We start from the raw sequence: 20,000 nt of genomic DNA, 5'->3' as shown, positions 1-20,000 counted from the left end.
AAACATTATATATGTTAAGGGCCTTGTTTTAGTGTTTATTTTAAAAATGACAAACATCGAGTCATTTTACCAGTCCTTTAGCGTTAACGGTGATGCATTTTAAAACTGAACATAAATCGCCTTTTCTGGATATATCAAATATCGAATCCGCTTAATGTGCCTACAATTCAATCATTCAAAAAATACATAATTTACATCAAGCCTTTTCATAGAACAGACAATAAGATTTGTACATGCAAAAAAAAAAAAAAATCCTTTAAGTTATCAATACAATGTGAGAAAACTTTACTTTTATAACTAAAGTTGCACAATTATACCAACTCTATGGTGGCTGGGTTGTAAGGTGTGTGGCTGGTGTTTTGGAAGTCGCGAGTTCAAACGACCCAATGGGAATAATACTTTTTTTTTTTTGCCATACAATCTTCCTAATACTATTATGTAGGTTTGTGTGTGTTTTTTTATTCATTCTTTGGTTTTATAGATGACATACATATTGACTCCTTTTACCGGTCCTTAATTAGGCTCTGGGGAAGCAATGGTGGTGGTGGTGGTGGTGGTGGTGCATTTAAAACTAAACCAAAAATCACCAGTTCTGGACGCGTCAAATATCATATCCGCTTAATGTGTCTACAACCTAATTACTTAAAACTACACTATTTAATTCATTCATATCATGTGCATATTGGTCATTATGCTCATACAACCGACATCAAAATTTATTTTCATTATTAGAATCATACATTTCATCAAGTAATACAGATACAAAGAGATTTTCTTTCTGAGAAGACCGTTAGTATTGGCTTGCAGGCAGGCAGGCAGGCAGGCATTTGAGGGTTATTATTTCGCCTGTTGATTGGGGGGAGGGTTGATGTGTTAGGGGGTTTTCGGTTAGATGTGGTGGTGGTGATTGGTGGTGGTGATTGGTGGTGATTGGTGGTGATTGGTGGTGGTGGTGGTGGTGGTGGTAGTAGGTGGGAGTTGGGGGTGGGGGGGGGGGGGGGGGGAGGGAAGGGGAGGGGAATGATGGTCTGTGGATTCCTTCTCCGTACCCTTTACATATAAGCAAAAATATGCCTTCTTGTGGGTATAGAAACATTAACACAAATTATATCAGTAACTGATATTGTAGCCTTTTAAACAGAAAAGATTTGTACATACAAATACTTTTTAATTATCATTTATTTGTGGAAATGGCATTTACGTCATTAAATTGATACCTCAGCATCAAGCTAGTGTCCTGCAGCAGTGGTCCAGTGGTAAAGTGTATATAAGTGATGCGTATTCTTGGAGTTGCGAGTTCAAACCCGGATTAAGCTATATATATATATATATACAACATGTTTTGTTTTGGTTGTTTGTTTTTGTATAAAGCCTCACACAATATCTATATTAAGCGAGTTTGTTTTAAACATGACATACATATTAATTCATTTTACCAGGCCTTATTCCACACAACTCCGTGAATTTCCCGTGGAGCCAGCCATTCAAACAAAAACAAACGAAACAAAACAAAACAAAACAAAAAACATTATTGCCAACAGCATTTGGTGTTCCCAGGCGGTCACCCATCCAAGTACTAACCAAACCCAACGTTGCTTAACTTCGCTGATCGGACGAGAAGCGGTGTTCTCAACGTGGTATGGCCGTTGGCATGAGACTGCCTACACATTGTGGCTAATAACCAACTCTTTTAAGTCATCGCGGCAGGATACGGACCTGCTTGTGGTGTCTTAATGGTAATTGTATCCTAACATATTTTTGTCTCCTTGGCATGGATATTTAACATCGTTTATTCAGTCTTGGGTTTATGTTCTTTCGCCATTTACAGACATTTTACATCTACCTACTTCCTCAGCCTGCGCCAATTTCTAATGAATTTGTGGATTTTCTTTTGTAATACAAACATGTGTGTGCTCATCTGCTCTTCAGTTTTTATGATATTTGTCTCATCTGTCCTGCTTTATGATACTTTTACAAAGAACATGAACAAATGCTTCTATTTTAGAGAAGATATGGGATCCAGGTTTCGGAGCCGTAAAACCAACCGTCGTGATTGGTGGACGAGTTGCCAGGTTGCAGCTTCTGTACCGTGCCGGCACATAAATAGGTTCGGCTCAAGCGGCGGCAGCATCATTCCCCCGTGACTGTCTGAGCGTCTCTCATCACCTTGGTTGGTTCATCATCATCATGGTAGAAGCAAAGCCTACCAAGAAGGCTGCGGCTGCTGCTGCTGTGGTGGCCACCACCAGGAAACCTCGCGTCCAGGTTGCTCACCCGAAAACTAGTCAAATGGTTCTAGCCGCGGTCGCAGCACTCAAAGACCGTAAGGGCTCGTCTCTACAAGCAATCAAGAAGTACGTTGTTGCCAACAACAAAGTCGAGGCTGCCAAGATCGCCATTTACATCCGAAGATTTCTCAAGAAAGCAGTGGCTGACGGCATTCTTGTTCAGACCAAGGGAAGTGGAGCTAGTGGATCATTCAAGCTGGCCGTAGCAGAGAAGAGGGCCGTTCTAACTCCCAAGAAAGCCACCACAACCAAGAAACCATCTACAGCAGCAAAGAAGGCCGTGGTAACTCCCAAGAAAGCCGCCACAAGCAACAAACCACCTACAGCCTTGAAAAAGAAGCAGCAGCAGCAGCAGCAGCTTGTTGTTGGGAACAAAAAGCCCAAAATAAAGAGAGCTTCAAAATCTCCCAAACCACCCAAGGCAAAGAAAGCTGTCAAAAAAACAACAAAGGCAAAATAAACGACGACATGCAAGCAGCATGAATACACATGACAATAAACATCCAGGCCTCCCCCCTCAGTGGAGGGGCCTCATATGATTCCAAAAAAAGTTTAGTTTTGTAGACAAATAAATCATTACTTTTGGGGTAGATTTACTCTGTATATTATATATATATATATATATATATATATATATATATATATATATATATATATATATATATATATATATAATATACATCTATATTATATATATATATATATATATATATATATATATATATATATATATATATATATATAATATACATCTATATTATATATATATATATATATATATATATATATATATATATATATATATATATATATATATATATATATATTATACATGGGTGAGGTGATATGGTACCAAAGTTTTGGGTAAGGTGATTGACATTTACACAAGATAAAACACGAACCAATGGGAATAAAAACATAAGAATGGAAGTAACTGCAGAAGGCCTATTGGCCCATAACACAAGCACTTCCTCTTGATGCTTCTATATTGGTTCAGAGTCTTGAAGCTATAATAATAATAATATAATATATATATATATATATATATATATATATATATATATATATATATATATATATATATATATATATATACACACAAAACTAAATAGTCTTGTTAGACAAATTGCCCCTATTAGAGGCAAGTTGACTAACAAGCCGAATGACTGGCAATTGTTTTGAATTTGAGTTAAATCTAACATAGAAATGTAATCAAACCTAACCTAACCTATGCTAACCCAAGCTAAGCTAACCTAACCTAACCTAAGCTAACCCAAGCTAAGCTAAGCTAACCTAACCTAAGCTAAGCTAACCTAACCTAACCCAGCAATTCATGATCTTAATATAATACTGTTAATTGGATAAACCAATTTGGAAAGAAATGTTCGAAAATAACAAAATTAACTGTGCTTGTTAGGAAAATTGGGCCTTGCATACTTGTCCCAATAGTGTGGTTCTCGCTTTTAGGTACGACATAAACGTATACCTAAGTTGAGAGAGAAAAAGATTCTCACTCAAACATGCATATCGATTGCCAGTCCTGAATTCTGGGTAGATATTCGTGTCCTCCCTTTTCATTTACCATCATTTGGATACTATCAAAACAGCTCTGAGAAGGATAAAATGAATAAAACGGGTAGCTCACTCATGTAAAAAGGAAGAGTTGGGAAAGATCTCTCTCTCTCTCTCTCCCCCTCACACCCCCCCCCCCCCCCCACCAATGATCCTGCTCTGCTAGTATATAACGTAACAAACCTTCCCCCCCCCCCCCCCCAATCAGAGTCCCTTTAAGCATGCGAGGATAAAAAATAGATTTCATAAGACCCAATGTGCTAGCTGATATCAAAACAATTTATGTTATCGTCTATTAAGCCCTTCAGTAAAAAAGTATAGGGACCTAATTAGGTCCCGTTTTGAGGTGGTGGTGGGTGGAATCGATGGATTAGCCAAGCTCTTATCCGCCGAATCCGTAGAGGGTACGACCCTGGCGCTTCAGAGCGTACACCACGTCCATGGCAGTGACGGTCTTCCTCTTGGCGTGTTCCGTGTAGGTTACAGCATCACGGATGACGTTCTCGAGGAACACCTTCAGGACGCCACGGGTCTCTTCGTAGATGAGACCCGAAATACGCTTGACGCCGCCACGACGAGCTAAGCGACGAATAGCGGGCTTGGTGATGCCCTGGATGTTGTCACGTAGCACCTTACGATGACGCTTGGCGCCACCCTTTCCGAGTCCCTTGCCTCCCTTGCCGCGTCCAGTCATGGTGTTGTAGTTGTGTGAATCGAATTGACGAATGCCCGCACGATTTCCCGACTATATCCCATCAAGCGGACGTACTAGTAGCATTGCAACTCCTGCCTGCCCTTACTTTACGCTTGTGGTCGAATAGACACGGCTTTCTCACAACGCTTTCAAAACTGCAGTTGCCTACTCGTCTGTTTCACGTCCCTGTGAAATGACTTTTGCACAAATCCAAAAAATAGAGCAAAATCAGCGATAATAGTGATTGAGGTGAGCCGCCTGTTGGCTGCAGCCAGAGGAAGGAGGGGAGGGGCAACGGGGTGACGTAGGCGAGTCGAGCAGCCAATGGCGCTCGAGCAAGCGCCTCGAGACGGCGTATATAAGCAAAAATTTTTCGGCGCCGGCCATCACAAACCACAGTTGTTCACCATGGCTCGCACCAAGCAGACTGCTCGCAAGTCCACGGGAGGCAAGGCTCCTCGTAAGCAGCTGGCCACCAAGGCAGCACGCAAGTCTGCTCCTGCCACAGGGGGTGTGAAGAAGCCTCACCGTTACAGGCCCGGAACGGTCGCCCTGCGTGAGATCCGTCGTTACCAGAAGAGCACCGAGTTGCTCATCAGGAAACTTCCCTTCCAGCGTCTGGTGCGCGAGATTGCCCAGGACTTCAAGACCGATCTTCGCTTCCAGTCGTCTGCCGTCATGGCTTTACAGGAGGCATCCGAGGCTTACCTGGTCGGTCTCTTCGAGGACACTAACCTCTGTGCCATCCACGCCAAGCGTGTCACCATCATGCCAAAGGACATTCAGCTTGCTCGCCGTATCCGTGGAGAGCGTGCATAAGCTAAATCGACCACCCTAGTATACACCAAACTCGGCCCTTCTCAGGGCCAAAATATCCTTCTAAGGAGATTTCAGACATTCCTAGCATCAGTCATATGAATTAACCTTCATCTACACATATAATAAATAAATAAATAAATAAATAAACAAATACACTAATTTAGGTGTCATACATACACGTGATATCAATAAATCAAGTCATTTGTAGTACAACCTGTTCTCTTACAAACAAAACGCCGTCGCTTTTCGCTCTTATGCACTGTCAAGGATCACCCACCCCCCCCACCCCCCCAAAATAAAAATTGTCATACTGTACTAGAAATAAAAGCAGCTTGTATAAGTGACATACTGTCCAGTCCTGTTTTATTCTGTTTTCGGTCCTCTGGCTTAATCTGTTAAGTTAGGAGATGACATTTTAAATTAACCGTTTTCTTGACATTTTCAAACCTAAGAGGGTGGCCTGCATAGTAATCCTAATGTGGAACATAACAATGAATCTCTAATCTCTAGAAAAAAGATACCGAGTGCTTATATGTGTTGAGAGAGAGAGAGAGAGAGAGAGAGAGAGAGAGAAGAGAGAGAGAGAGAGAGAGAGAGAGAGAAGAGAGAGAGAGAGAGAGAGAGAGAGAGACACAGACAGACAGACAGACAGACAGACAGACAGACAGACAACAGACAGACAGACAGACAGACAGACAGACAGACAGACAGACAGACAGACAGACAGAGACTGAGAGAGAGAAACACACACAGACAGTTTCATAAATATTCTCATTTTATAGCTATTTGCTTTCAGTGACAGAGGTTTTTGTTATAATAGTATTGGTGTCTAACACTCACAATCTCTTTAGAAATTAAAGTGTGGCTCCAATGGAGCCGAGTTTGTTGGTTTGAGGCCAAGCCACCACCACAGGGCAGTAAGTAAGCCGTTTACTTGGAGGAGGTGTACTTGGTGACGGCCTTAGTGCCCTCAGAGACGGCGTGCTTGGCCAGTTCTCCGGGCAACAGGAGCCTTACAGCCGTCTGGATCTCCCGACTGGTAATGGTGGAACGCTTGTTGTAGTGGGCCAGGCGAGAAGCCTCGGCGGCGATGCGCTCGAAGATGTCGTTCACGAACGAGTTCATGATCGACATGGCTTTGGAAGAGATACCAGTGTCGGGGTGGACCTGCTTCAGCACTTTGTAGATGTAGATGCTGTAGCTCTCCTTCCTCCTGCGCTTCTTTTTCTTATCGCCCTTGGCAATGGCCTTCTGGGCCTTTCCGGCCTTCTTGGCAGCCTTTCCAGATGCCTTGGGTGGCATGATGATGCTCGTGCTGGCTGGCGTTGCGATACAATAATGAACTTTTGCGCGAGTCGAGCTTTCCTTTTATATCCCGCTCGCGACTCAGCTCAGAGCGGGTCGCGTGGCGGAGCGCGCTGATTGGTCAGTGGCGGACTCCCTTGATCCTGAGCGGGGTATATAACACGAAGCTCGATCTGCGGGCCGGCATTAAAACACCACAAACCCACAACAGCAGCAGCAATGTCAGGACGCGGCAAGGGAGGCAAAGTGAAGGGCAAGTCAAAGTCTCGCTCCAGCAGGGCCGGACTTCAGTTCCCCGTGGGCAGAATTCACCGTCTGCTGCGTAAGGGCAACTACGCCGAACGCGTCGGTGCTGGCGCTCCTGTCTACCTGGCAGCCGTCATGGAATACCTCGCTGCCGAAGTTCTCGAGCTCGCCGGTAACGCCGCACGTGACAACAAGAAGACCCGTATCATCCCACGTCACTTGCAGTTGGCCATCCGCAACGACGAAGAACTCAACAAACTTCTGTCTGGCGTAACCATTGCACAGGGAGGTGTTCTTCCAAACATTCAGGCAGTTCTTTTGCCAAAGAAGACAGAGAAGAAGTAAGCACTTCTGCCACCCACCGCGACAAATACCATAACCAGGCTCCATCCGGAGCCACACACACTTTAATAGAGAGATTCAAGTAGACAATCAACTTTCAAACATTAATAATAACATTTATATTGATTTCATTTGGAATGTGTACATAACAAACAAACAAAACAAAATTATAGGGGATATTCAGCATCACTTGGAATATTAACCAATCATATAAATCCAATATATATTTTATATTTTACTTTAAGCGAGGAATTCATATTCTATCCATTTTTAATCATACAAATGAACAAAAGCAATTCTTCACTAGACGTAATGAATGAATAAATGATCAAGGTTTTAATGTGTTTCATGAATATATATATATATATATATATATATATATATATATATATATATATATATATATATATATATATATATATATATATATATATATATTAATACTTGTGAACCAGAATATGTTTGAGCAGCAGCGATCGTGCCTGCCATTGGCCGAAGTGCAACAATTCAAATAATTTAAAGGGCCTGCTCGGGTATATAAGAGAGGCTGGGAGACTGGGGCCGGTGGTGGGTGATGGGTGATGAGTGATGGTGTGGTGTGGTGTGGTGTTGTTAAGAGTTGATTTACGGCCAGCCAGCCAGCCAGCCAGCCAGCCAGCTGCAGCCAAGCAGCAAGGCAGGCAAGGCAAGGCAAGGCAAGGCAAGGCAAGGCAAGGCAAGGCAAGGCAAGGCAAGGCAAGGCAAGGCAAGGCAGGCAGGCAGGCAGGCAGGCAGCCAGGCAGCCAGGCAGCCAGACAGGCAGGCAGGCAGGCAGGCAGGCAGGCAGGCAGGCAGGCAGGCAGGCAGGCAGGCAGGCAGGCAGGCAGGCAGGCAGGCAGGCAGGCAGGCAGCCAGGCAGGCAGGCAGGCAGGCAGGCAGGCAGGCAGGCAGGCAGGCAGGCAGGCAGCCAGGCAGCCAGCCAGCCAGCCAGCCAGCCAGCCAGCCAGCCAGCCAGCCAGCCAGCCAGCCAGCCAGCCAGCCAGCCAGCCAGCCACTCCCACTTTGTATTTATATGCATTCAATTTATATTCAAACATTATATATGTTAAGGGCCTTGTTTTAGTGTTTATTTTAAAAATGACAAACATCGAGTCATTTTACCAGTCCTTTAGCGTTAACGGTGATGCATTTTAAAACTGAACATAAATCGCCTTTTCTGGATATATCAAATATCGAATCCGCTTAATGTGCCTACAATTCAATCATTCAAAAAATACATAATTTACATCAAGCCTTTTCATAGAACAGACAATAAGATTTGTACATGCAAAAAAAAAAAAAAATCCTTTAAGTTATCAATACAATGTGAGAAAACTTTACTTTTATAACTAAAGTTGCACAATTATACCAACTCTATGGTGGCTGGGTTGTAAGGTGTGTGGCTGGTGTTTTGGAAGTCGCGAGTTCAAACGACCCAATGGGAATAATACTTTTTTTTTTTTGCCATACAATCTTCCTAATACTATTATGTAGGTTTGTGTGTGTTTTTTTATTCATTCTTTGGTTTTATAGATGACATACATATTGACTCCTTTTACCGGTCCTTAATTAGGCTCTGGGGAAGCAATGGTGGTGGTGGTGGTGGTGGTGGTGGTGCATTTAAAACTAAACCAAAAATCACCAGTTCTGGACGCGTCAAATATCATATCCGCTTAATGTGTCTACAACCTAATTACTTAAAACTACACTATTTAATTCATTCATATCATGTGCATATTGGTCATTATGCTCATACAACCGACATCAAAATTTATTTTCATTATTAGAATCATACATTTCATCAAGTAATACAGATACAAAGAGATTTTCTTTCTGAGAAGACCGTTAGTATTGGCTTGCAGGCAGGCAGGCAGGCATTTGAGGGTTATTATTTCGCCTGTTGATTGGGGGGAGGGTTGATGTGTTAGGGGGTTTTCGGTTAGATGTGGTGGTGGTGATTGGTGGTGGTGATTGGTGGTGATTGGTGGTGATTGGTGGTGGTGGTGGTGGTGGTGGTGGTAGTAGGTGGGAGTTGGGGGTGGGGGGGGGGGGGGGGGGGGGGGGAGGGAAGGGGAGGGGAATGATGGTCTGTGGATTCCTTCTCCGTACCCTTTACATATAAGCAAAAATATGCCTTCTTGTGGGTATAGAAACATTAACACAAATTATATCAGTAACTGATATTGTAGCCTTTTAAACAGAAAAGATTTGTACATACAAATACTTTTTAATTATCATTTATTTGTGGAAATGGCATTTACGTCATTAAATTGATACCTCAGCATCAAGCTAGTGTCCTGCAGCAGTGGTCCAGTGGTAAAGTGTATATAAGTGATGCGTATTCTTGGAGTTGCGAGTTCAAACCCGGATTAAGCTATATATATATATATATACAACATGTTTTGTTTTGGTTGTTTGTTTTTGTATAAAGCCTCACACAATATCTATATTAAGCGAGTTTGTTTTAAACATGACATACATATTAATTCATTTTACCAGGCCTTATTCCACACAACTCCGTGAATTTCCCGTGGAGCCAGCCATTCAAACAAAAACAAACGAAACAAAACAAAACAAAACAAAAAACATTATTGCCAACAGCATTTGGTGTTCCCAGGCGGTCACCCATCCAAGTACTAACCAAACCCAACGTTGCTTAACTTCGCTGATCGGACGAGAAGCGGTGTTCTCAACGTGGTATGGCCGTTGGCATGAGACTGCCTACACATTGTGGCTAATAACCAACTCTTTTAAGTCATCGCGGCAGGATACGGACCTGCTTGTGGTGTCTTAATGGTAATTGTATCCTAACATATTTTTGTCTCCTTGGCATGGATATTTAACATCGTTTATTCAGTCTTGGGTTTATGTTCTTTCGCCATTTACAGACATTTTACATCTACCTACTTCCTCAGCCTGCCCTGCCAATTTCTAATGAATTTGTGGATTTTCTTTTGTAATACAAACATGTGTGTGCTCATCTGCTCTTCAGTTTTTATGATATTTGTCTCATCTGTCCTGCTTTATGATACTTTTACAAAGAACATGAACAAATGCTTCTATTTTAGAGAAGATATGGGATCCAGGTTTCGGAGCCGTAAAACCAACCGTCGTGATTGGTGGACGAGTTGCCAGGTTGCAGCTTCTGTACCGTGCCGGCACATAAATAGGTTCGGCTCAAGCGGCGGCAGCATCATTCCCCCGTGACTGTCTGAGCGTCTCTCATCACCTTGGTTGGTTCATCATCATCATGGTAGAAGCAAAGCCTACCAAGAAGGCTGCGGCTGCTGCTGCTGTGGTGGCCACCACCAGGAAACCTCGCGTCCAGGTTGCTCACCCGAAAACTAGTCAAATGGTTCTAGCCGCGGTCGCAGCACTCAAAGACCGTAAGGGCTCGTCTCTACAAGCAATCAAGAAGTACGTTGTTGCCAACAACAAAGTCGAGGCTGCCAAGATCGCCATTTACATCCGAAGATTTCTCAAGAAAGCAGTGGCTGACGGCATTCTTGTTCAGACCAAGGGAAGTGGAGCTAGTGGATCATTCAAGCTGGCCGTAGCAGAGAAGAGGGCCGTTCTAACTCCCAAGAAAGCCACCACAACCAAGAAACCATCTACAGCAGCAAAGAAGGCCGTGGTAACTCCCAAGAAAGCCGCCACAAGCAACAAACCACCTACAGCCTTGAAAAAGAAGCAGCAGCAGCAGCAGCAGCTTGTTGTTGGGAACAAAAAGCCCAAAATAAAGAGAGCTTCAAAATCTCCCAAACCACCCAAGGCAAAGAAAGCTGTCAAAAAAACAACAAAGGCAAAATAAACGACGACATGCAAGCAGCATGAATACACATGACAATAAACATCCAGGCCTCCCCCCTCAGTGGAGGGGCCTCATATGATTCCAAAAAAGAGTTTAGTTTTGTAGACAAATAAATCATTACTTTTGGGGTAGATTTACTCTGTATATTATATATATATATATATATATATATATATATATATATATATATATATATATATATATATATATATATATATATATATATATATACATCTATATTATATATATATATATATATATATATATATATATATATATATATATATATATATAATATACATCTATATTATATATATATATAATATACATATATATATATATATATATATATATATATATATATATATATATATATATATACATGGGTGAGGTGATATGGTACCAAAGTTTTGGGTAAGGTGATTGACATTTACACAAGATAAAACACGAACCAATGGGAATAAAAACATAAGAATGGAAGTAACTGCAGAAGGCCTATTGGCCCATAACACAAGCACTTCCTCTTGATGCTTCTATATTGGTTCAGAGTCTTGAAGCTATAATAATAATAATATATATATATATATATATATATATATATATATATATATAATATATATATATATATATATATATATATATATATACACACACACAAACTAAATAGTCTTGTTAGACAAATTGCCCCTATTAGAGGCAAGTTGACTAACAAGCCGAATGACTGGCAATTGTTTTGAATTTGAGTTAAATCTAACATAGAAATGTAATCAAACCTAACCTAACCTATGCTAACCCAAGCTAAGCTAACCTAACCTAACCTAAGCTAACCCAAGCTAAGCTAAGCTAACCTAACCTAAGCTAAGCTAACCTAACCTAACCCAGCAATTCATGATCTTAATATAATACTGTTAATTGGATAAACCAATTTGGAAAGAAATGTTCGAAAATACAAAATTAACTGTGCTTGTTAGGAAAATTGGGCCTTGCATACTTGTCCCAATAGTGTGGTTCTCGCTTTTAGGTACGACATAAACGTATACCTAAGTTGAGAGAGAAAAAGATTCTCACTCAAACATGCATATCGATTGCCAGTCCTGAATTCTGGGTAGATATTCGTGTCCTCCCTTTTCATTTACCATCATTTGGATACTATCAAAACAGCTCTGAGAAGGATAAAATGAATAAAACGGGTAGCTCACTCATGTAAAAAGGAAGAGTTGGGAAAGATCTCTCTCTCTCTCTCTCCCCCTCACACCCCCCCCCCCCCCCACCAATGATCCTGCTCTGCTAGTATATAACGTAACAAACCTTCCCCCCCCCCCCCCCCCAATCAGAGTCCCTTTAAGCATGCGAGGATAAAAAATAGATTTCATAAGACCCAATGTGCTAGCTGATATCAAAACAATTTATGTTATCGTCTATTAAGCCCTTCAGTAAAAAAGTATAGGGACCTAATTAGGTCCCGTTTTGAGGTGGTGGTGGGTGGAATCGATGGATTAGCCAAGCTCTTATCCGCCGAATCCGTAGAGGGTACGACCCTGGCGCTTCAGAGCGTACACCACGTCCATGGCAGTGACGGTCTTCCTCTTGGCGTGTTCCGTGTAGGTTACAGCATCACGGATGACGTTCTCGAGGAACACCTTCAGGACGCCACGGGTCTCTTCGTAGATGAGACCCGAAATACGCTTGACGCCGCCACGACGAGCTAAGCGACGAATAGCGGGCTTGGTGATGCCCTGGATGTTGTCACGTAGCACCTTACGATGACGCTTGGCGCCACCCTTTCCGAGTCCCTTGCCTCCCTTGCCGCGTCCAGTCATGGTGTTGTAGTTGTGTGAATCGAATTGACGAATGCCCGCACGATTTCCCGACTATATCCCATCAAGCGGACGTACTAGTAGCATTGCAACTCCTGCCTGCCCTTACTTTACGCTTGTGGTCGAATAGACACGGCTTTCTCACAACGCTTTCAAAACTGCAGTTGCCTACTCGTCTGTTTCACGTCCCTGTGAAATGACTTTTGCACAAATCCAAAAAATAGAGCAAAATCAGCGATAATAGTGATTGAGGTGAGCCGCCTGTTGGCTGCAGCCAGAGGAAGGAGGGGAGGGGCAACGGGGTGACGTAGGCGAGTCGAGCAGCCAATGGCGCTCGAGCAAGCGCCTCGAGACGGCGTATATAAGCAAAAATTTTTCGGCGCCGGCCATCACAAACCACAGTTGTTCACCATGGCTCGCACCAAGCAGACTGCTCGCAAGTCCACGGGAGGCAAGGCTCCTCGTAAGCAGCTGGCCACCAAGGCAGCACGCAAGTCTGCTCCTGCCACAGGGGGTGTGAAGAAGCCTCACCGTTACAGGCCCGGAACGGTCGCCCTGCGTGAGATCCGTCGTTACCAGAAGAGCACCGAGTTGCTCATCAGGAAACTTCCCTTCCAGCGTCTGGTGCGCGAGATTGCCCAGGACTTCAAGACCGATCTTCGCTTCCAGTCGTCTGCCGTCATGGCTTTACAGGAGGCATCCGAGGCTTACCTGGTCGGTCTCTTCGAGGACACTAACCTCTGTGCCATCCACGCCAAGCGTGTCACCATCATGCCAAAGGACATTCAGCTTGCTCGCCGTATCCGTGGAGAGCGTGCATAAGCTAAATCGACCACCCTAGTATACACCAAACTCGGCCCTTCTCAGGGCCAAAATATCCTTCTAAGGAGATTTCAGACATTCCTAGCATCAGTCATATGAATTAACCTTCATCTACACATATAATAAATAAATAAATAAATAAATAAACAAATACACTAATTTAGGTGTCATACATACACGTGATATCAATAAATCAAGTCATTTGTAGTACAACCTGTTCTCTTACAAACAAAACGCCGTCGCTTTTCGCTCTTATGCACTGTCAAGGATCACCCACCCCCCCCACCCCCCCAAAATAAAAATTGTCATACTGTACTAGAAATAAAAGCAGCTTGTATAAGTGACATACTGTCCAGTCCTGTTTTATTCTGTTTTCGGTCCTCTGGCTTAATCTGTTAAGTTAGGAGATGACATTTTAAATTAACCGTTTTCTTGACATTTTCAAACCTAAGAGGGTGGCCTGCATAGTAATCCTAATGTGGAACATAACAATGAATCTCTAATCTCTAGAAAAAAGATACCGAGTGCTTATATGTGTTGAGAGAGAGAAGAGAGAGAGAGAGAGAGAGAGAGAGAGAGAGAGAGAGAGAGAGAGAGAGAGAGAGAGAGAGAGAGAGAGAGAGAGAGAGACACAGACAGACAGACAGACAGACAGACAGACAGACAGACAGACAAGACAGACAGACAGACAGACAGACAGACAGACAGACAGACAGACAGACAGACAGAGACTGAGAGAGAGAAACACACACAGACAGTTTCATAAATATTCTCATTTTATAGCTATTTGCTTTCAGTGACAGAGGTTTTTGTTATAATAGTATTGGTGTCTAACACTCACAATCTCTTTAGAAATTAAAGTGTGGCTCCAATGGAGCCGAGTTTGTTGGTTTGAGGCCAAGCCACCACCACAGGGCAGTAAGTAAGCCGTTTACTTGGAGGAGGTGTACTTGGTGACGGCCTTAGTGCCCTCAGAGACGGCGTGCTTGGCCAGTTCTCCGGGCAACAGGAGCCTTACAGCCGTCTGGATCTCCCGACTGGTAATGGTGGAACGCTTGTTGTAGTGGGCCAGGCGAGAAGCCTCGGCGGCGATGCGCTCGAAGATGTCGTTCACGAACGAGTTCATGATCGACATGGCTTTGGAAGAGATACCAGTGTCGGGGTGGACCTGCTTCAGCACTTTGTAGATGTAGATGCTGTAGCTCTCCTTCCTCCTGCGCTTCTTTTTCTTATCGCCCTTGGCAATGGCCTTCTGGGCCTTTCCGGCCTTCTTGGCAGCCTTTCCAGATGCCTTGGGTGGCATGATGATGCTCGTGCTGGCTGGCGTTGCGATACAATAATGAACTTTTGCGCGAGTCGAGCTTTCCTTTTATATCCCGCTCGCGACTCAGCTCAGAGCGGGTCGCGTGGCGGAGCGCGCTGATTGGTCAGTGGCGGACTCCCTTGATCCTGAGCGGGGTATATAACACGAAGCTCGATCTGCGGGCCGGCATTAAAACACCACAAACCCACAACAGCAGCAGCAATGTCAGGACGCGGCAAGGGAGGCAAAGTGAAGGGCAAGTCAAAGTCTCGCTCCAGCAGGGCCGGACTTCAGTTCCCCGTGGGCAGAATTCACCGTCTGCTGCGTAAGGGCAACTACGCCGAACGCGTCGGTGCTGGCGCTCCTGTCTACCTGGCAGCCGTCATGGAATACCTCGCTGCCGAAGTTCTCGAGCTCGCCGGTAACGCCGCACGTGACAACAAGAAGACCCGTATCATCCCACGTCACTTGCAGTTGGCCATCCGCAACGACGAAGAACTCAACAAACTTCTGTCTGGCGTAACCATTGCACAGGGAGGTGTTCTTCCAAACATTCAGGCAGTTCTTTTGCCAAAGAAGACAGAGAAGAAGTAAGCACTTCTGCCACCCACCGCGACAAATACCATAACCAGGCTCCATCCGGAGCCACACACACTTTAATAGAGAGATTCAAGTAGACAATCAACTTTCAAACATTAATAATAACATTTATATTGATTTCATTTGGAATGTGTACATAACAAACAAACAAAACAAAATTATAGGGGATATTCAGCATCACTTGGAATATTAACCAATCATATAAATCCAATATATATTTTATATTTTACTTTAAGCGAGGAATTCATATTCTATCCATTTTTAATCATACAAATGAACAAAAGCAATTCTTCACTAGACGTAATGAATGAATAAATGATCAAGGTTTTAATGTGTTTCATGAATATATATATATATATATATATATATATATATATATATATATATATATATATATATATATATATATATATATATATATATTAATACTTGTGAACCAGAATATGTTTGAGCAGCAGCGATCGTGCCTGCCATTGGCCGAAGTGCAACAATTCAAATAATTTAAAGGGCCTGCTCGGGTATATAAGAGAGGCTGGGAGACTGGGGCCGGTGGTGGGTGATGGGTGATGAGTGATGGTGTGGTGTGGTGTGGTGTTGTTAAGAGTTGATTTACGGCCAGCCAGCCAGCCAGCCAGCCAGCCAGCTGCAGCCAAGGCAGGGCAGGGCAAGGCAAGGCAAGGCAAGGCAAGGCAAGGCAAGGCAAGGCAAGGCAAGGCAAGGCAAGGCAAGGCAAGGCACAGGCAGGCAGGCAGGCAGCCAGGCAGCCAGGCAGCCAGACAGGCAGGCAGGCAGGCAGGCAGGCAGGCAGGCAGGCAGGCAGGCAGGCAGGCAGGCAGGCAGGCAGGCAGGCAGGCAGGCAGGCAGCAGCCAGGCAGGCAGGCAGGCAGGCAGGCAGGCAGGCAGGCAGGCAGGCAGGCAGGCAGGCAGCCAGGCAGCCAGCCACAGCCAGCCAGCCAGCCAGCCAGCCAGCCAGCCAGCCAGCCAGCCAGCCAGCCAGCCAGCCAGCCAGCCAGCCAGCCACTCCCACTTTGTATTTATATGCATTCAATTTATATTCAAACATTATATATGTTAAGGGCCTTGTTTTAGTGTTTATTTTAAAAATGACAAACATCGAGTCATTTTACCAGTCCTTTAGCGTTAACGGTGATGCATTTTAAAACTGAACATAAATCGCCTTTTCTGGATATATCAAATATCGAATCCGCTTAATGTGCCTACAATTCAATCATTCAAAAAATACATAATTTACATCAAGCCTTTTCATAGAACAGACAATAAGATTTGTACATGCAAAAAAAAAAAAAATCCTTTAAGTTATCAATACAATGTGAGAAAACTTTACTTTTATAACTAAAGTTGCACAATTATACCAACTCTATGGTGGCTGGGTTGTAAGGTGTGTGGCTGGTGTTTTGGAAGTCGCGAGTTCAAACGACCCAATGGGAATAATACTTTTTTTTTTTGCCATACAATCTTCCTAATACTATTATGTAGGTTTGTGTGTGTTTTTTTATTCATTCTTTGGTTTTATAGATGACATACATATTGACTCCTTTTACCGGTCCTTAATTAGGCTCTGGGGAAGCAATGGTGGTGGTGGTGGTGGTGGTGGTGCATTTAAAACTAAACCAAAAATCACCAGTTCTGGACGCGTCAAATATCATATCCGCTTAATGTGTCTACAACCTAATTACTTAAAACTACACTATTTAATTCATTCATATCATGTGCATATTGGTCATTATGCTCATACAACCGACATCAAAATTTATTTTCATTATTAGAATCATACATTTCATCAAGTAATACAGATACAAAGAGATTTTCTTTCTGAGAAGACCGTTAGTTTGGCTTGCAGGCAGGCAGGCAGGCAGGCATTTGAGGGTTATTATTTCGCCTGTTGATTGGGGGGAGGGTTGATGTGTTAGGGGGTTTTCGGTTAGATGTGGTGGTGGTGATTGGTGGTGGTGATTGGTGGTGATTGGTGGTGATTGGTGGTGGTGGTGGTGGTGGTGGTAGTAGGTGGGAGTTGGGGGTGGGGGGGGGGGGGGAGGGAAGGGGAGGGGAATGATGGTCTGTGGATTCCTTCTCCGTACCCTTTACATATAAGCAAAAATATGCCTTCTTGTGGGTATAGAAACATTAACACAAATTATATCAGTAACTGATATTGTAGCCTTTTAAACAGAAAAGATTTGTACATACAAATACTTTTTAATTATCATTTATTTGTGGAAATGGCATTTACGTCATTAAATTGATACCTCAGCATCAAGCTAGTGTCCTGCAGCAGTGGTCCAGTGGTAAAGTGTATATAAGTGATGCGTATTCTTGGAGTTGCGAGTTCAAACCCGGATTAAGCTATATATATATATATATACAACATGTTTTGTTTTGGTTGTTTGTTTTTGTATAAAGCCTCACACAATATCTATATTAAGCGAGTTTGTTTTAAACATGACATACATATTAATTCATTTTACCAGGCCTTATTCCACACAACTCCGTGAATTTCCCGTGGAGCCAGCCATTCAAACAAAAACAAACGAAACAAAACAAAACAAAACAAAAAACATTATTGCCAACAGCATTTGGTGTTCCCAGGCGGTCACCCATCCAAGTACTAACCAAACCCAACGTTGCTTAACTTCGCTGATCGGACGAGAAGCGGTGTTCTCAACGTGGTATGGCCGTTGGCATGAGACTGCCTACACATTGTGGCTAATAACCAACTCTTTTAAGTCATCGCGGCAGGATACGGACCTGCTTGTGGTGTCTTAATGGTAATTGTATCCTAACATATTTTTGTCTCCTTGGCATGGATATTTAACATCGTTTATTCAGTCTTGGGTTTATGTTCTTTCGCCATTTACAGACATTTTACATCTACCTACTTCCTCAGCCTGCCCTGCCAATTTCTAATGAATTTGTGGATTTTCTTTTGTAATACAAACATGTGTGTGCTCATCTGCTCTTCAGTTTTTATGATATTTGTCTCATCTGTCCTGCTTTATGATACTTTTACAAAGAACATGAACAAATGCTTCTATTTTAGAGAAGATATGGGATCCAGGTTTCGGAGCCGTAAAACCAACCGTCGTGATTGGTGGACGAGTTGCCAGGTTGCAGCTTCTGTACCGTGCCGGCACATAAATAGGTTCGGCTCAAGCGGCGGCAGCATCATTCCCCCGTGACTGTCTGAGCGTCTCTCATCACCTTGGTTGGTTCATCATCATCATGGTAGAAGCAAAGCCTACCAAGAAGGCTGCGGCTGCTGCTGCTGTGGTGGCCACCACCAGGAAACCTCGCGTCCAGGTTGCTCACCCGAAAACTAGTCAAATGGTTCTAGCCGCGGTCGCAGCACTCAAAGACCGTAAGGGCTCGTCTCTACAAGCAATCAAGAAGTACGTTGTTGCCAACAACAAAGTCGAGGCTGCCAAGATCGCCATTTACATCCGAAGATTTCTCAAGAAAGCAGTGGCTGACGGCATTCTTGTTCAGACCAAGGGAAGTGGAGCTAGTGGATCATTCAAGCTGGCCGTAGCAGAGAAGAGGGCCGTTCTAACTCCCAAGAAAGCCACCACAACCAAGAAACCATCTACAGCAGCAAAGAAGGCCGTGGTAACTCCCAAGAAAGCCGCCACAAGCAACAAACCACCTACAGCCTTGAAAAAGAAGCAGCAGCAGCAGCAGCAGCTTGTTGTTGGGAACAAAAAGCCCAAAATAAAGAGAGCTTCAAAATCTCCCAAACCACCCAAGGCAAAGAAAGCTGTCAAAAAAACAACAAAGGCAAAATAAACGACGACATGCAAGCAGCATGAATACACATGACAATAAACATCCAGGCCTCCCCCCTCAGTGGAGGGGCCTCATATGATTCCAAAAAAGAGTTTAGTTTTGTAGACAAATAAATCATTACTTTTGGGGTAGATTTACTCTGTATATTATATATATATATATATATATATATATATATATATATATATATATATATATATAATATAATTATATATATATATATAATATCTATATATATATATATATATATATATATATATATATATATATATTATATATAATATACATCTATATTATATATTATATATAATATACATATATATATATATATATATATATATATATATATATATATATATATATATATATACATGGGTGAGGTGATATGGTACCAAAGTTTTGGGTAAGGTGATTGACATTTACACAAGATAAAACACGAACCAATGGGAATAAAAACATAAGAATGGAAGTAACTGCAGAAGGCCTATTGGCCCATAACACAAGCACTTCCTCTTGATGCTTCTATATTGGTTCAGAGTCTTGAAGCTATAATAATAATAAT

General features: G+C 42.9%; 3 non-coding genes across 3 annotated transcripts; all 3 read right to left on the bottom strand.

Annotated features, from left to right (window-relative positions):
* Nucleotides 1-1,532: 1,532 nt before the first annotated feature.
* On the bottom strand, nucleotides 1,533-1,651 carry LOC138362295 (5S ribosomal RNA). Its single transcript, XR_011227546.1, has one exon. It is a non-coding gene; the product is annotated as a 5S ribosomal RNA (ribosomal RNA).
* An 8,225-nt stretch (nucleotides 1,652-9,876) lies between these two features.
* LOC138362293 (5S ribosomal RNA) lies at nucleotides 9,877-9,995 on the bottom strand. Its single transcript, XR_011227545.1, has one exon. It is a non-coding gene; the product is annotated as a 5S ribosomal RNA (ribosomal RNA).
* An 8,224-nt stretch (nucleotides 9,996-18,219) lies between these two features.
* Nucleotides 18,220-18,338, bottom strand: LOC138362292 (5S ribosomal RNA). The gene has a single exon (XR_011227544.1). It is a non-coding gene; the product is annotated as a 5S ribosomal RNA (ribosomal RNA).
* Between the last annotated feature and the right edge of the window lie 1,662 nt (nucleotides 18,339-20,000).

Source organism: Procambarus clarkii, unplaced genomic scaffold, assembly GCF_040958095.1.
Source record: "Procambarus clarkii isolate CNS0578487 unplaced genomic scaffold, FALCON_Pclarkii_2.0 HiC_scaffold_1587, whole genome shotgun sequence".
NCBI classification, from domain to species: Eukaryota; Metazoa; Arthropoda; class Malacostraca; order Decapoda; family Cambaridae; genus Procambarus; species Procambarus clarkii.
The sequence above is the reverse complement of the archived record's forward strand: the minus strand, read 5'-3'. Positions and strand labels throughout refer to the sequence as shown.